This window comes from Ambystoma mexicanum, chromosome 1q, assembly GCF_040938575.1.
Source record: "Ambystoma mexicanum isolate Mex_15411 chromosome 1q, UKY_AmexF1_1, whole genome shotgun sequence".
In the NCBI taxonomy this organism is placed as follows: domain Eukaryota; kingdom Metazoa; phylum Chordata; class Amphibia; order Caudata; family Ambystomatidae; genus Ambystoma; species Ambystoma mexicanum.
Window position 1 is genome coordinate 1,163,419,900 of NC_090922.1, and position 15,219 is coordinate 1,163,435,118.

Consider the following 15,219-nt stretch of genomic DNA (forward strand, 5'->3'; position numbering starts at 1 on the left):
AATTTGGCAGTAGTGCTAAGAACAGTGGGAATACCGTTACTGCAGCTCTACGGGTCAGCTTGATTATAGGCTTGGAAACCCATAACCAATAAAAACAGCCTGGTGGTATTACCTCTAGATACTGATGGCAGTGGTACTCGTGGCATTGTCCCCAGGGGTAATACCTCCATTCCTCAATGGAGGCTTTGATATGGGGAATAATTACATCTCATAATTAGTTAGAGACACCACTGTTAACACTGTAACTCAGATTAGCAATGCTGACCTAAGAAATCTAACAGGAGCAAAAATTAAATATGACATTAACAAGTAAATTAGATGGTATGAGCTGGCCCCCACTAAAAACCTAGGCCACAACACAGCCGCACCAGATGCAGTGAACAACCAGTTTAAAAACAAAACATTTGCAGGCCTGAAGAAGCAAACTAATCGCAAAACAAGTGTGAAACTTCAATTTCATTTAAATGGTTAAAGTTTGCAGGACAAAATAGATCTGGAATGTTATAAGCAATGTGGCACACATATAACAGACATATGAACTACTTTATGCTATGAAGGAATAGACGCGTTTCAGTCTAGAATTCCGAACTGCAAACATAAAATGTGAACCCATTTTTCTTTTCCTAATACAATTTAAAAATGACTGCATGAACAGTAAAGTGTGGGATCTTCAAGCGGTGCTGCCGCACGCGAATGACATTTTTTAAAATTGCTAGACATATACAAATCCTTCGTTTTAGACGAAGAATACCTGACGCAGGCATTGGAAAGTGTTCCTAGAGATGACCATGGATGATATGTCCTCAGCGGTTCAACTAGCACCCCCGCTTCCCCCCCCCATGCATTTTTGACTTTCCAAAGCACTACATCCTTGCCACCCTGTAGTGCTTCCAAACGACAGTGTGTTCACAGCAGGGAGGTTTGGCTTCAACACCAGTGCAAGGAGCTCCAATGCCAACGGGAAGAAGGAATGTATGAATGTAGATACTTAACTTGAAATTGCCATAACAATAGCTTAGGCGGTAATTGATTTTGTGTTTTTTTTGCTTGGCGCAATGCTGAAATTAGCAAGCAACGGCAATATGAAAAGGTGAGCCCATGGTGCCAGGACCACGGACAGGATCAGGAGAGTCACCCGACAGTGCACAGGGCTAGCTAAAGTGGTGTCTCAGAGAGATGAGCCCCAACCCGAAAGCTGCTGTGCAGGTAATAGAGAATCTGCCTACAGCTTCACAGACAGGCGACAGCACACGATTCACACCCTGACAATCCCGGATGCCTATCAACACCAAGTGACAACGGGTGCTCTAACTGGAGTGGCAGTATGGCAAGTGCGCCAAGCAAGAGATGAAATCCATCTCCCAGGAAGCAGCAGCATGAGCCATTTCTGATTCCATGGGCGGTCGGCCCACGTGCCCTGTAGGTCACTTAAGGCAGGAGGGCCCCAGAGTTATTACCATAGAGATAACTATGGACTCTGCTGGATTGCTCTCTGGTTCCAGTGGGAGAGAGTTTCAAAGATCCACTTTGGGAGTTTCATTGGATTTGTATATGTTGAAGCACACTCTATTGATGCATTTCCCCAAGATGCACAGAATATTTGTTATGCCACCACAAATATTGCTATTTCATGTTGACTAAATGATGCCACCACTTCCCTCCAGCAAGTAGACTGAAGCTACCATCCCACTAAAACAACTGATTTGTTCTCAAGCGTGAAACATCACCAAATAAGATCCAATCAAAGCCTTAGGATTCAAGATGTCTGACATTCTCTGTTCATAGAGTTCCCTTGGCATACTGAACTCTAGATCTAGCTGTGACCTTCATATTCTATTGATGGGAGAGCAAGATCAGCAAGTATGCCATGCAACTGCTGTGATCATGTGCAGTAGGAGAGTCACTGCCAGTCCTGCCAGGCAATATGTGAAGAACTCAACAATACTTCTACTACTCCTGTTGTTACTACCACTGCTACTGCTACTACTACTGTGAATACTAGCACAACTGCTGCTAATAATATTACTACTACTCCAAGGAATTTCCCAAGATGCACCGGAAGTCAAATCCAGGTATGCCTTAATACTGTTATATGCTGGCAAAGATGCTTGGATACTGCGAACCGTAACTGCTTTTATTCATTAACCAAGTCCATTAAACCTATATGTAATTACATGCAAGCCCAAAGTTTTGTTTTTAGGCGCAAATATTAAGAAAGTTAAACAATGTAATTAGGAAATTACTGTGAAGAAAGTCCCCTATTTGAGCTGCTCTACAGTGCCTCTTGGGGTTCGCATCAACAATTGACTCAAGTGTCACAGATCATTGAAGGAATATTTAGGTGTTCTTGTTTCTATGGGGCATCTGTGTTTTTATGGGGAGCTTCTAATGGAAAATGTTTTGAAACTACACAACGCAATAATCATATCATGGGTAGATAGATGCTTTGTGTGTGGCTTCTGATTGCAAAATCTCACAAAGTGATGAAAATCACACCTTAAGAGTGTCTTGCTTCTTTATGCATTTTACAGGAAGAGGTAATGGTTCAATATTTTTGCACACAGCATTTCGAGAAGCAACAGAGCACTTTACAATCACAGGGGGAATAGCATAGTGAAAAGAGCAGATAAACAAGGGAGTGGGGAGCAAGCACAAGGGGATGGGGAAGATGGGCAATTTGTCAGCAAGGCATCTGAAAGCAACAGGAGAGGAAAGAGCGGGGATTAGACGACCCAGTCTCAGCTAGAATGACTATTGGAGGGTGTGTTGACCTAGGTGTTCGGGGGAGCCATTCCTTGAAGAGGAGGTTCCTGCGGTCCTTCCGGGACTGTAAAAGTAAGGGGTGAGTCTGATGTTCACGGGGTGGAGGTTCCAGAGTCTTAGGGCATAGACAGAGAAGGCCTGTCTTCTGGTTCTTTCCTCTCTGCACTGGAAGAGTTGAAGTCTGCACATGTCCTTAATTCTGGTGGATTGTAGGGCTCCAGAGACTCTGAGTTTCTCAGTGAGGTAGTGTGATGATTTAACTTCCGGGTACCAGTGGTCCAGTGGTGAATATCGGGTTCTAAACCATCATTCAGCCCCACACCTCTAATACACCAGAAGTAATACAAACAGATTGGAAAAATAAGCAAATTATAAACCTCCTTGTCCAATTTCAGTAGCATGGACGGAACAGCAGGCTTATGTCTGAAAGGTTGTGGATCGTTGGTTAGTTGCAACACAGCGAAAAATACAATTATTACCCAATGATAAAAGGGACTATCCAGCCATGGGTGTATCAAAAATCTCTACTTTATTTATATCATATAAGTCTAACAACTCTACGAACTACAACCCATCCTGTAAGGGAATGCAGAGGACAGACAGTTTCAAGAAGGAAAAGAGATGCACTCTGAATACTGACAGGAGGGTAGTCGGTATGGTTAACAATCACAACTGTTTAAATGCACTTGGCTTCAACACAAGGGGAACAATGGGTCTTAATATGTCTCTGGGGGCATTTGGGGAAGGACTGGGGGAAGGACCACAATGTACCTGTGGCATATTTTTACCCATGCCGATGCGCCCCACTGCACCCCTGTACAAATGGGGAAAGAAACAGCCAAAAATGGATGCGCTAACCCCGATGCGTGCAAAAATCTGCAAACCTGCACATGGGTCACACTCACCAAAGGCTGCACACCCCTGCCACACAGCAAAGTGGGGGAGACAACAGAATTCTTACCGCAGGAGAATGCCAGTGGGTGCTGTTACAGTTAACATAAAGCAAGGCCACAGAATTGGGCTAAAAACCGGAAATGCCTTTTAAAATGCAGCTTTTGCAACCTTCACAGTGCTGCTTTGGCACTAGAACCATTCATTTTTCAGTGAATCATTGAGAGTAAAAGAATTGCAGATCATCCAGTGCCTCATTGACTGACAGCAGCTAAGAAATGTATCTCATGGATACAAAATGTATGCTGCAAAGGAAACTCTGATGTAAAGGATTCAGTTTAAATGTGCTTTTTCCATGAAGAAGTGCAAAATCGCCTATTTAAAAGCACGTTATTGAGAAAGGTTTAATTCTTTAAATGTCCAAATCCCTTATAAATCCCTTATAAACTGTGTTCATTTTTATATGTTTTAAATGAAGGACCTTAAAGTGAATTTTAAAGCCAAAACCCAGTTGACACCCCCCTGTTAGCAGGAAGGCTTAATTGATGCTGGAGGTTCTCGCATATTTTGAACGAAGACCTCATCAGACTTTCGTCTCTGGCCCTGCGAAGGACAATGGCAGGCTGAGCACTGATCCCTTTAGGGGAAGGGTAGGAAACTTCATTCTGGACCCCCATCATGATCAAAGGAATGTGACAGCTGTTGCCTGTTGAAAGGAAAGTTACAAAGAAAAAAAAACTGCTAAAATACATTTGTTGTTTAAAATGCCTATTTGTGATTATGTTTTGAAAACCTTTAACTTTGCCCCATGAAGGAGGACAAATCTAAAAATTGGTAGGTGTAGATCTAATTTTATGCTCTTTCTGTGAAGATGTGAGTGAATCCTATACTACATAAGGAACCCAAGTTACACAAAAGAATAATTGTGGCAAAACTATGGATGTTGCAAATATAATATTGTGTACCTGTGTCCTAGGGGTAATTACCCAGATATGTACTGAATTAGGAATTTTTAGGCCAAGCCGTTATGATTAACATTGACAACATTCCACAGAACGACAAGGCCAGCTCTTATTGAGATGGGAGTTAGATGTCAGGATAACCCACAAAATATGTAATGTATGTGTCCAATTTTATTAGAGGGCATAGTTATAGAAATGTGTATTTCTTGGAAAGTTAAATTGTGATTCAAATCAATATGGGAGTTCCCAAATCACGTCATAAAATATGACAGCTCTTTCTGACTTCCAACCAGAAAAAGGCAAGTGCCTTTGACCTATCACAGCTGTGGGGGTGTGGTTTGAAATTCTGCCCCTACCATAAACTTTGTGATGACACTTGGCATGATAAATATAGTAACTTCAACACATACAGACACACACTGATTCCTGACTTCATCCTGATTTCTGTGCAATGCTTTGCTCCTGTCTTCTTCATCCTGTTCCAGAACATTTCCTCTTGTCCTTATTTCAGACTACTTTGCAAAACCAAGGCCCAGCAATTGCTGAACTCGTTTCAGCTAGGCCCAAATCCTGAAACCATCCCAAAAGGAAATCATTCTGATGCAGTTTGGCTTGCTACCATTAAGGCTTGCCTGCTGAAACTTCCATTCCCGCTAATATACCGTGTCCAGTGACAAGAAGGGCCAATCAAATCCAATCCAATCTGAGGTGCAGTACAATTGACCAGAACCGCCCAGGTCACCATCCCGCCATAGGTGCCCTGCTGCCGGTAGACCTGGCCCGTGATGACCAGAACTTGACGCTCCGATCTGAATTTACAGTGGACTGTAAGTATCAATAGGAATCCTAGTGACCCATAGTATATTTGCCTTGTCCTAACCCATCTCTCAAGCTATCCAATCTTTAATTTAAGAACCTTTAACCTTGTCAGAACCATTCTTGCAACCCTGTTTACAATCCCAAAGTAATTCCCATAAAGAAAACTTAATATCCGCCACATGAAGAGTTACAAGCGGCCGTGCATAACTGTGGAGATTCCAGGGCGGCATTATATTTTTCTTAGTCATTAATATAGTTTAAATAAAACCAATTTGTCATTTTGATACCGAATTTCTGTTTTTCTCTGCTCTATTTTTTTCAAAAACACCTCTCATTAAAACTTACATAACTTCTTCAATGCTATAGGTAGAGACCTAATTTCAACAAAGTTTAACTCAGTTAAACCTAAGACATGTAGCTACATCCACAACCAAAAACCGCATTGCCCATTTTTATTAAAAATCGCATAGTGGAAATTAGGCGCAAATTTGCATTTTTGCAAAAGTTTTACACGTGCCTGTTCCCATTCCAAGTATTTACAAACTACCATTCTGCTTTAAAGTGTGTTCTGTTGCTCATATTTTATTTCATGTTTGTTAGAACCGGTTTAGTATTGCTCCCATAGGAATTTCTATCAATTTAAGGATTTTTGCACACTTTTCATTGTTTCACAAAGCCGTTTTCAAATGTCAGTTTAAAAAGTGTCAATTCCCAAAAGCGTTTTTCTCTTTTGTTTGGGGAGGGAAGACTATATTCAAACACTGTACTCTGTTCTTTTATTCCTGAATACCTGCTATTTATTTACATCTGTGTAGAATTGCTCATTTGTGAATTTAGAACTTTGCAGGGGGAAATCTTATTAAACGCTACCTTTCACCAACCAAAACTGTTCTTTTTCCTGTGTTTTTTTGTGTATTGCTATAAGTGAATTCAATTGCTTTACTTACTTTCTGAATTGTTTTGTCACCACATTGGGGATTGCTGCCCCATCTTTATATATATTAAAATGTGTGTTTGATTTGAATTGTAAATAAATAAATAAATATTTAACTCTATCAACCAGCCTGATTCCTGGTCCACTGTGACCTTGGGGTATTTTGAGACGGGTGTGATATGAGTTGTATATCACTCAGAATATTGAACCTATAGACATAATAAATAAGTATTTCATATGTGCATCCCATGCTAGGCGAGACCCAGGTGTGTTCGTGATTGAAATCCTTAACATACCTTACTGTCAGGAATCTGTGGAAAGGCCGAGGACGGTGCTTGGTGCTTGGCAGGAGGAGATAAACTACATTTCCCATTAGGCTTTAGGAAGAGTGTAGTTCTCCTCTATCACGCGTGGCACCAGCTGCTCATTAGCAGCAACTGTTAAAACCCGCCGCCGCCCGTGCCTCGGTGCAGGTAATTACTGATTATCAGCATGGGCGGCAGCAGTGTAGGAGCAGGCATGTGGGAGCATATCCGACGCTGAAGGACTTATTGAGCTTCCCTTCTCCCCGGGCCTCGACGGTAACGCTGAAGAACACCAGAAGTCTGTCGCGGGCTGCGGCGGTGAAGCGGTTCTTACTACCCGGTGTTGGGCATCGCTCTTCAGGGTCCGGATGTCCTTGTGAGGCATCCGGGCCATCAGTTAAGTGTTTTTGGACCTCGGTGCTTACATACTGGGGTTATGTTGATGTTCATGTAGTGATTTATTATCCAATATGCAGTGAGTGTGTGAGGTAACACGCTCTAGGATACACATCCCACTTGAGACACGCCATGTGAGAGGAAACATGTTATAAGAACTCAGGACTGATAAAACAGTGCCCAATGGGCAGATTATCCTAATGTGTATGTAATTGGAATAAGTCTTTGGAGTCCACTTATCACAAGGGCCTGTTATGTGTTATGTTTGGTCCCAAGACTCTGTTTGTGGTTTCATTGTGCCCAACAGGCCATGTGTCTTGTATCTTCATGAAAGGGACAACCCTTGTTTGTGCCATTTGTGTCTAAACCATCTTATGTGTTTTCATACTGTCCCCAGTAACATGTTACGTTCAAGGTCTGGGTTCTAGGTTATGTTTGTGATATGCAAAGGGAAGGAATAAGAGATTAGGCTAGGTGATTTAGAATTACGGTTTCAGGTACAGGAGGATTTGCTGTTGTATGTATTGGTTTGTTATGTTCCCCTCCTTTCCTTTGTCAGTCCATCCCCTTTCCCTAACTCCATCTTCCCCCCTTTGGCTGCCACGTGGCTCCCTGTGATATACGTTCAGGCGCCCGTGCCAACCACAGTGGGAGGGGTCAATCTATTTGGCTTCTGTGGTTCGGAGGAGGGGATCGAGATCCCTACTCCATATAAGTTTGACAGAATTACCTGCCCCCGATTTCGGGGTAATTGAACCACCCAGGCCAAATGGATACGAATCCTCCCTCTTTAGCGGATGTGCTCAAGGCACTACAGGACATATAAGTAGAATTGGTACAGACTAGACAGGATTCGAGTATATTGAAAGCTCAGGTACAGGGTTTGGTCGCACAAGGCACCCCGCTTGATGGGGCTGGAACCTCTACTGGAGGGCAAACTGGTAGAGCCACGTCTACTGTGATTGTGCAGCCCTCTAGTGGTGTGCCCTTAGCCACACCTGAAAGATTCACAGGAGACCCTAAGAAATATATGACCTTTTTAACGCAGTGCCGACTGTATTTTTTGTGTAAACCGAAGGCGTTTGAGACAGTACAAGCTAGAACGGCATTTGTTATTTCCTATTTAACGGGAGATGCGGCAGCATGGGCAATGCCTTTGGTGCAAAAGGATGATCCTTTATTATATGATTGGGATGGGTTTCTAGGGGAATTTGGAAGGTTATTTGACCGCCGGGAGGTTTCTTTGGCTCAAGACAAAGAATTGTTAGCTTTAAGACAAGGAACCCGCGACTTGGTTTCGTATGTTACACAATTTAACAGGTTGGTTATTGAGACAGATTGGCCTGAAAAGAAACAGACTGTGTTGTTTTATCAAGGGCTCAAAGAGGAATTGAAGGATGCTATCGCTCAAGTAGAACCCCAGCCCATGACATGTACCGCCATGATTGATTTAGCTCTAATATTGGATCATCGTATTGGAGAGCGCAGGGGTGAGAAGAAGAGACCAGAAATGTTGCCTTTTGCTAGATTGGATCAGGGGAAGGGAAACAGGAATACAGAAGGAGAACCCATGCAAATTGGTGGAATAAGGGGGCCTTTGTCTGTTGCTGAGAAGGAGCAACGAAGGGCTAATAATTTGTGCCTCTATTGTGGACAACCAGGACATTTTATTAGAACTTGCCCGAATACTCCCAAGAAAGGAGCAGGGGTGGATAGAAACAAGGTTGAGTCGGGAAAAGGATTGGGCCGGCCTTAGGGGGAACTCAGGCGACAGGCCCAGACACAACTAGGTTCCCCAATTGGAGTGCAAATACGACAGGGAAAAGAAATTCACATTTGTACATACTGGTGACTTTACTGTTTGCCTGTACTAAGCAGCTAGTGTCTGCAATGGTGGATTCAGGCGCCACTGGTAATTTTATTGACATTGGTTTGGCGAAAAGATTGGGTTTACCATTGAAGGAAAAATCTCAGGTTGAGGGAGTACAATCAGTGGATGGTTCACCACTGGTGTCAGGACCCATTTGTCAACAAACTGAGCCACTTATAATGAAGTGTGAGTCTGGACATACAGAGGAAATTGTCTTTGATTTAATTGCGGCACCTCAATTTGGGCTCATTTTGGGCATGCCGTGGTTGCTTAAGCACAATCCCAGGATTGATTGGATTAAGCGGGAGGTGGTTTTTGCAGGAGTGGAATGCGAGAGTCACCTTGAGGAAGAGGTGAGACCCGCATTGTATTTAGCAGATCAAGTGGCAGAACCACAGAGGGTGGGAGCAATGGCTGTGAGTATCCCAAAGCAGTACCAAGATTTAGCTAAGGTATTCGACAAAGGGGGAGCAGACAAGTTACCACCCCATAGATCTTATGATTGTGTAATTGATTTGGAACCAGGGGCTAAGTTACCTTGCAGTAGAATCTATGCGTTGACTGAAAAAGAAAACCAGCATTTACGTGAATATCTGGATGACATGTTAAATAAGGGATTTATTAGACATTCCACCTCCCCGGTGTCGTCACCCTTATTTTTTGTTCCAAAGAAAGAAGGAACACTTAGGACATGCATTGACTATAGAGCATTGAATAAGGTGACAGTGAAAAATAGGTACCCCTTGCCTTTGATTTCAGTGTTATTAGATCAAGTAAGGTCAGCAGTGGTTTACACCAAATTGGATTTAAGAGGGGCTTACCATTTGATCCGTGTGAAAGCAGGGGATGAGTGGAAGACAGCTTTCAGGACTAAGTTTGGTTTGTTTGAATACCTTGTGATGCCTTTTGGTGTATGTAATGCTCCTGCAGCATTTCAATACTTTATGCAGGAAGTGTTGAGTGAGTTTCTAGATCAGTTTGTTATAGTTTATATTGATGACATTTTGATTTATTCATCTTCTGAAGAGCAGCATCGAGATCATGTAAGAGCAGTGTTAAAAAGATTACAAGACCATCAGTTGTTTGTAAAACTGGAAAAATGTGCTTTTCATACCACTCAAGTGGAATTCCTTGGTTTTATTTTGACTCCCTCTGGTATTGTGATGGACAAAAGGAAAGTACAAGCAGTGACGGAATGGCCAGCGCCTCAATGCATCAAAGATAGCCAATCCTTTTTGGGTTTTGCAAATTTTTATAGGCGCTTTATTTCAAACTTTTCACAAATCGTTACACCTATTACCAAATTATTAAGGAAGGCCACTAAATTTGATTGGAATTATGAGGCAGAAGTAGCTTTTCAAGAGTTAAAGAAAGCATTTACATCAGCTCTGGTATTGAGACATCCTAATCCGGAAAAACCTTTCCAAGTGGAAACGGATGCTTCCAATGTGGCTGTGGGAGCTATATTGTCTCAAAAGGATGAAGAAGGAGTATGGCACCCTGTAGCTTTCTACTCTCGCAAGCTTACTATCTGTGAACAAAATTATTCAATCACTGATAAGGAGTTATTGGCAATTAGAGCAGCTTTTTTGGAGTGGCGACATTATTTGCTGGGGGCCAAATATCAGGTTACAGTGGTCACTGATCATAAGAACTTGCAATATTTCAAGACAGCGCATACATTAAGTCCAAGGCAGTTAAGATGGTCACAGTACTTTAATGAGTTCAATTTTGTAGTCACGTTTAGATCAGGAAGAAAAAATGGAAAGGCTGACGCTCTATCTCGGCAGCAACATATGGAAAGCATAATAACCGAAGTTAAAACTATCATTCCTGCGGAAAAGGTAGTAGGAGCAATAATGACTCAGTTACTAAGACAGGTTAAACAGGAAATGAAAGGAAAGGTCAAATTGAAATGGGGAGAGAATCCCGCGGAAAAATTCCACAAGGGACTTCCCTATTATTCAGGGAAATTGTTTTTACCGACGCTCGCTTTACAAAGGAAGGCGATGCATTGGTGTCATAATTCACCTTTAGCAGGACATTCAGGAAGCAAAAAGACACAAGGGTTGCTGGAGAAATATTTCTGGTGGCCAGAGTTAAGACAAGATTCTATTAAATATATTCAAGAATGCAAAACCTGTGTACGCAGTAAGTCAGATCACCAAAAGAAATCAGGGTTACTTCAGCCGCTACCCACTCCGGAGAAGGTTTGGACACATATATCCATGGATTTCATCACTGATTTGCCTCCGGATAATCAGTTTGACACAATCTGGGTGGTGGTGGATTATCTCTCTAAACAAGCCCATTTCGTACCTTGTAAAGGTATTCCTGGAGCAGGCAGATTGGCAGAATTGTTTTTACAACATGTGGTCAGATTACATGGTCTGCCTCAAAGTATTGTATCTGATAGAGGTCCACAATTTACTTCCAAATTTTGGCGTGCTTTTTGTAAAATGTTAGGCATGGAGTGTGCTTTGTCCACCAGTTATCACCCACAGACAGACGGACAAACTGAGAGAGTCAATCAGACGCTTGAACAATATTTACAATGTTATTTAAGTGATGGTCGTGAATCGTGGGTACAATCTTTATGGTTGGCTGAGTTCACTTATAATAACACTGAACATGCCTCGTTGGGAATGTCTCCAAATGTATGTTTGTATGGTCAGACACAGAATATGTTACCAGAACATCTACCTGACATGGAGAATATCCCTATGCTTCAGGATAGAAAAAAGTTACTATTACAACTCAGACAGAAAGCACAAGCCAATTTAGATCAGGCTAAGAAACAGTATAAGAAATATGCCGACAGAAAAAGGCAGGAGGCTCCTCAGTATAAAGTGGGGGATAAGGTATGGCTTTCGACACACAATCTGCCTTTAAAGGGACCCCAGAAATTTGCCCCCAGGTTTATTGGCCCCTACGAAATTGTGAAATGTATTTCTACAGTGGCATGTAAACTAAAGTTGCCTCACATGTTAAAGATACATCCAGTGTTCCATGTGTCTCTGCTTAAACCCGCAGCTCCGGGAACGCGAGTACAGAGACCACCAGCAATTATTAAGGATGGGCAGACAGAATATGAAGTCAAGAAGATACTGGACTCAAGATGGAGACAGAAGCAGTTATGGTATCTCATACAGTGGGTAGGATATGGACCTGAGGATTGTTCATGGGAACCGGCAAGTGCGGTGCATGCACCTAGATTGGTTCGACAGTTTCATTTGCAGCAGGCAAAGAACACAAAACTTGGGAGAGGCCTTGAGAGAGGAGGTACTGTCAGGAATCTGTGGAAAGGCCGAGGACGGCACTTGGTGCTTGGCAGGAGGAGATAAACTACATTTCCCATTAGGCTTTAGGAAGAGTGTAGTTCTCCTCTATCACGCGTGGCACCAGCTGCTCATTAGCAGCAACTGTTAAAACCCGCCGCCGCCCGTGCCTTGGTGCAGGTAATTACTGATTATCAGCATGGGCGGCAGCAGTGTAGGAGCAGGCATGTGGGAGCATATCCGACGCCGAAGGACTTATTGAGCTTCCCTTCTCCCCGGGCCTCGACGGTAACGCTGAAGAACACCAGAAGTCTGTCGCAGGCTGCGGCGGTGAAGCGGTTCTTACTACCCGGTGTTGGGCATCGCTCTTCAGGGTCCGGATGTCCTCGTGAGGCATCCGGGCCATCAGTTAAGTGTTTTTGGACCTCAGTGCTTACATACTAGGGTTATGTTGATGTTCATGTAGTGATTTATTATCCAATATGCAGTGAGTGTGTGAGGTAACACGCTCTAGGATACACGTCCCACTTGAGACACGCCATGTGAGAGGAAACATGTTATAAGAACTCAGGACTGATAAAACAGTGCCCAATGGGCAGATTATCCTAATGTGTATGTAATTGGAATAAGTCTTTGGAGTCCACTTATCACAAGGGCCTGTTATGTGTTATGTTTGGTCCCAAGACTCTGTTTGTGGTTTCATTGTGCCCAACAGGCCATGTGTCTTGTATCTTCATGAAAGGGACAACCCTTGTTTGTGCCATTTGTGTCTAAACCATCTTATGTGTTTTCATACTGTCCCCAGTAACATGTTACGTTCAAGGTCTGGGTTCTAGGTTATGTTTGTGATATGCAAAGTGAAGGAATAAGAGATTAGGCTAGGTGATTTAGAATTACGGTTTCAGGTACAGGAGGATTTGCTGTTGTATGTATTGGTTTGTTATGTTCCCCTCCTTTCCTTTGTCACTCCATCCCCTTTCCCTAACTCCATCTTCCCCCCATTGGCTGCCACGTGGTTCCCTGTGATATACGTTCAGGCGCCCGTACCAACCACGGTGGGAGGGGTCAATCTATTTGGCTTCTGTGGTTCGGAGGAGGGGATCGAGATCCCTACTCCATATAAGTTTGACACTTGTGATGTAGGTGTTCTTGGTGCTCGACAGGGTCAAGTCAATTTCAGGGTGCTTTGCAGGCTTCTGTGCCAGAGTTCCAAATGGGTATCAGGTAGCAAGATGGTTTACGAGTGGATCTGGATGAACGACTGCAGGCTGGCCTACACGGTGACTTAGGGTCAGGAATCGTTGTCTCATTCCTAATCAGCGGTTCTGAAGCACCAGTTGAGAAGTCATGGATTACTTTAATTGATGGCAATTTGACAACAGTCAATGTTGTTGTCGGTTGCAGATCGAGTAACTTGACTGGATCAAAAATGCCCTTTAAGGCAGACGGTGGTAGGTGATTCTTCAATGGGCTTGTGTTGTCCTTTAAGGTGGACAGCCAAAAGCTGAGGAGTGTGTTGTAGGCAGCTGCTTGTCCTTGGTTGTAGGTTCAACGACCTTCTGGCCCTTCCTATTGAGTGGAAGCGCCCCCAAGTTAGCACGATCCTCCCCGCAATGGGAATAAGGCCAAGACAGAGTGCGGGTGAGCGTAAGTGGGAGTTTTATCAAAAGAATATGGCATGCAAAGAACTCTGCAACCTCCGAGAGCGCTCTGCCTGACAATCGCAAAGGCAGGCGTATTTCTAATACAAAAAACGTCATCAGAACCTACACACTATAGGGGGCACAAGTTAATTGGGATTGGGTGGCGTCGACTAACTATAGGTGTTGCTGCAGCTTGGTTGGTCCGGGTGGGAGGACGTCACTGGTCAGCCTCGTGGGTGGGGTTGGGCCTGGCAGGCCGGCTTGAGGTCATCCGGGCGGTGTTGGTTCGCTGGGGCAGCCTGTGACAAAGATGAATACCTTCCCTGACTTGGGTGCCCTAGATCATGCACATTGCAGTTACTTAAAACCCCATATCTAACTTCTACAGTAAATCTTTCAATCAATGAAATACAACACAGGAGGAATGCACCTTGTGAGGGGTCTGGTGGTCATCTATTGGATTTACCGGTGTTCTGACGTCTGGTATTTCAGGTCGAGGGGCTGGGCTCTGGGGGCTTGGGCCGGGTGGTACATGTTTTATTACTACGTTAGAGGCTACTATGAAGGGGGCTCTGTGTCTTGTCCCATTGTCGGGGGTAGTGTTTGTGCGGGGTCAGACTTCTTGGGGTGGTCTGGGGGATTGTGGGATTTACGAGAGGGTGCTGGTAGATCAGTGGATTCAAACGTGAGTTTATTACCGTGCTGTAAATAACACAGGTGGCGGCCGGTGGCCTTGGATGCTGTGTTGGGGCCTCTGACTCTCTGAAGCGGTTCCAGCTTGGTCGGGGGAGGTGGGGGAGCACGGCACAGGCCTTAGCTTTTTTCTATTTGGCAGGCTTCGTAGGGTGGGAGGGAGAATGGCCTTGCATATATTCACAAAAGGTATTTTCCTCGTGTGTTGCTGAATTTTGAATACAAAAACTTCTATATCATTTGTCTTCTTTAAACTACGGTGCCATACATATATACTTCAAGTTCATTGAGCATTTCGTTCATATATTCAGTCTGAGTACCTTTTCGTTACCTAACATTATATTCACTACAGTGTTTGATTATTTTATGTACATTAGACGTTACATGAGGTAGTTCTAGGTTATGGCCTACAGAGATTGATACTAGCCGCTACGGGTGACTAAGAAAACATATACGAGTTCAGGTTTCTACATAAAACTGAAAGAACACTTATACATATAAAGGTTATACGTTTCGTCGACATCTTTCTCTGTGGTTATAGCAGCATTAGTCCAGACCTGGGGTGACATCATATAAACGTTACATCTTTATGATTAATTCACAGTTTACAGAACCTGTTTAAAAAGAGGTAGTTCATTAATACCAATACTTGAATTATTTTCTAC

The 15,219-nt window shown here is 43.3% G+C and overlaps 1 protein-coding gene across 2 annotated transcripts in view; it reads right to left on the reverse strand.

The window, feature by feature from the left end:
• The window catches only part of TNNI3K (TNNI3 interacting kinase), a 3,214,557-nt gene that overhangs the window by 2,427,415 nt on the left and 771,923 nt on the right, over positions 1-15,219 (reverse strand). The window lies entirely within an intron of this gene.